The 3810-nt window shown below is 37.5% G+C and overlaps 1 pseudogene; it reads right to left on the reverse strand.

The window, feature by feature from the left end:
• Window positions 1-669: 669 nt before the first annotated feature.
• On the reverse strand, window positions 670-1796 carry LOC146954562 (uncharacterized; annotated as a pseudogene).
• Between the last annotated feature and the right edge of the window lie 2014 nt (window positions 1797-3810).

Raw genomic sequence — 3810 nt, forward strand, 5'->3', positions numbered from 1 at the left:
TATCCAATCTTTCTTCTAGCACTCGATTAGTACCCGGACTCTTGATCCACGTAAATGGGTGACCATGAAATTTAATATCGGATAAGGCACAATCATCAACTGCTTCACGGAAACCCATACACAACCAATTAGGATGAGGATGAATACCAACCTTATCTTGTTGAGACAACAAGTCATTAAAGTCCCCAATGATACACCACGGAAGAGATGCCATATCCCACAACTCCCGAAGTAAATCCCAAGCATCACAACGACGAGCACGTTCAGGAAAGCCATAATAACAAGTTAATCTCCAATCACCAGCTTCTTTATCCTCCACAATCATATTAATGAAATTTCGAGAGTAATTTAAAACACGACAATTAGAATCATCTTTCCAAAACACTGCAAGCCCACCACTCCTGCCTTCCACATCAACTGCTAAGCATGAGTCATATCCCAACATGACACGGATATTTTCCATGCTTCGTGTATTAGCCAACGTTTCAGAGTGGAAAAGAATGTCTGGTTTGTGTCCCCGGGCCAGGTTTCATAGATTTGGAACTGCACTCAGGCTGCCCAATCCCCGACAGTTCCAACTCAAAATAATCATTGGTCCCGGCAGTCCTGGCTGCCAGGACGTGCCGATAAAAAATGCTGGTTTGTCTGATTTGTGGAATCCTCGACAGGTTATTTTTCCTCTTGCATACGTTTTCTCTGAAACTGATATTCCATGTCTGCATTATTTTCCTTCTCACTAGTACTGTGCACCTGATTTTGGTTATCAGTAGTTGAGGAAATGACTGAACAAGATGTACCCGAGCTTATATTTTTAGTAAAAGTCAATAAAGGAGCATTTGCATTCCTTAACTCCTTCACACCAATGATGGCCCCACCTGACATAAGCGTAGAACCATTTTGCTTACCCGCTAGAACCTGACACATGGTCACTCTCTCCACAGAAGTCGGAGATGCTTGCTGCCTACTGGACTCAGACTGTCCATCTGTTTCGGCTCTTCTCCCTCCCTCCTTTACCACATCAGCCTTAGAACCCCCATCTTCCCACAACCACTGTGATGACGGCTTCCCCTTGGCTTCCATGGATTTGCCCTAATAGTGTTTGACCACCGTTTTGGAATCGTAACATCTGGCTGAGAGAACCTAACCTCACACTTATTCTCACTATGTCCTAGCACCCCACACACAAAGTAGAAGGTTCCTAACTTCTCATACTTGAAATTCACCACACACCATTCTCCCCCATTTGCCTTGATCTTCTTCCCTATCTTCAATGGCTGTCTTATATCAAACCTCACCTTCAACCTCATGTACTCACGCCAGAAGCTAGAATTGTTATTTCCATCATACTCCAAAAACTCTCCAATATAGTTTCCTAGCCCCATTCCGACTTTCTCCTTCATCATACCAGTTGGCAAATTGAAAACCCTAACCCAAAGATTCATGTAATTCAACTGTATATCCTTCAACGGCACCCCTATTCGCAACTTTTCCAAAACCAAAGAATGGTTGTCATATGTCCACGGACCGCCTTTCAGTACCTCCTCCATATCCAGTTTGTGAAAGATTTGGAACAAGAATAGTCCTGGTTGGGCTTCCTTCATCGCCACCCCCTTCACCGGTCGCCACACCTCAGACATCTGTATCTTCATCTCCTTAAGTCGAATAGGACGATTGACAAGAAAACGACCGACCAAACATAGGCGAGGATCATGTTTAGAACTCTCTTCCTCCTCAATGTCAAAACTCAGTCCTTCATCGTCACTTAATGATAAGTCTTCCAAACTCACTTCTGTCATTTTACCCGCACCACAAACTCTTACAAGAAGAGAAACACAAAAGCTCTCACAACAAAGGAGAGAAAACCTTCAGCAATTGGAACCAATTGCAGAAAACCAGTAACGCTCAGTCACTTACGTTTGTTAATCGCACATCACAGAAGAGTGGATTGTTAATTTTATTGATATCGCAAATCACAGAAGCAGTATGGCAGAAAAAGCAATTGAATAGCAAATCGCAGCGGTGCTTACTTTAATCGCAAAACGATTTCATGTAAGGGAGTCGCAGGTCGAGAAGCAAAACGCAGAATGTAAGCGGTGACTTTCGGTAATGAAAACTCAGCAACAAATTGCAGAAGCAATTGCAAATAATCGCAAAAGTAGCTGTGTTTGTTAATTCAATTTCTTTTCAATCGAAGCCGTCGCAACCGCAAATCGCATGTTGGGAAGTAGGAAGAAGAAGCACTTAAAGCAACAAAATATATATATTTTAATTTAACATTCACTCTTTTATTGGATAAACTCATAAAAAAGAGTTAGCATTGTTCATGAAGATATTACATTATGCACATAATTTATTTTATAATATATTTTGTCATTGTTAGACTACAACATTGAAGGAGATACAATATGACAAAGAAATCAAGACATTAAAAAATGTATCCACATAGAATCTCCAACAATGTCGCCCAACATTGACCAGTAATATATCATTAGAACTCATGGGACAACTCAACTATCAAACATGGGTTCCTGAATGTGTGTTTAACAAAGGTATACGCAGTTTCTGTTTTATAGGTACATGTTTGTATATGTTTTTTTACACACTTTCGATGTGGGACAACTTCTTAACTACCATAATAATGGAATACATACATGTCTCTTCCGTCCTCTTTGATCACTCCAAACAGCCATTGCAGCCAGCCATATGATATTAAAGTTTATATTAAATGATAGAAGAAAGAGTTTCATTGAGAAATCATATTGGAATTTTTTAATATAGTTTTTTCTATAAAAAATAAAACTGATTTTGAACTTATCCCCTTTTCAACAATGACCATTAATTTTCCAGGTTTATTTTAACTAGTTATTAAATTTTAGACCAGGCTCAAGATATCTTCATTTTTATTTTTGTCAAGTATGATTATTGTGATGTTGATGCTTCAAACATATTTGAAAGGTATCATGATTTTGTATAGATGATGGTCAACCTTGCTTCATCATATTTCATAAGCATTTAATCACTTATCTCGCTGATACAACATTTATACAATTCTTTTGTTAAAAACAAAATTTAAAATTTTTATACGACTAAAAACTCGTTTAAATCCATTTTTATTTAACTTCGTTCTAATCTAATGAAGTTAGTCATATATCATTCTCCTATATCATGTTTTTGGTTAAATTTATAGCACTATGGGGTTTGGATAGATATCACAAATGGAGTCAGCACACTTGCAACAGAGAATACGAAAACTACTTTTAGAAGTTTGATATTACATATTGATTCTAATAATGCACCCTCGTAGATTTGATCTCAGTTTATTTGCATTCTTAGCCTCACCAAAGTCCAACATGAGGAGACATAAGTGTATTGTGCAACAAACTAAAAAATGGATTGATGAATGGCATGAGGAAAAAATAATTTTGACATGCAAGTTGTATTAAATCGGATCTGCATAGTTGTATTAAACTCGTTGTTCCGGGGTGTGCAGAGACTGCTCTAATAAGCTTCACTGACTCTAAATAGATTAAAACAAGGAGACTAATTTTATACATCATGTTGCATTTGATAATTCATCATTTTTACATCTTGACATTGTCTTAAAACGTACTCGCAGGAACATGTTGACATAAGGCTATTAGCTAGAGGAACAGAACATTATTTGGAACATTAAGACTATTGTTCTTAAATCATGTATTTGCTAAGTTTCATAATTAGGTTGTTACCTGTCATGGCTATGTTCCATATTTTATGGTTTATAATCTAGTTTTATGTAATGACTTTTCTGGCATATTATGTAATGAAAGAACT

Source organism: Medicago sativa, chromosome 1 (assembly GCF_051527215.1).
Source record: "Medicago sativa cultivar Bolivia chromosome 1, Bolivia_mono, whole genome shotgun sequence".
Taxonomy (NCBI): domain Eukaryota; kingdom Viridiplantae; phylum Streptophyta; class Magnoliopsida; order Fabales; family Fabaceae; genus Medicago; species Medicago sativa.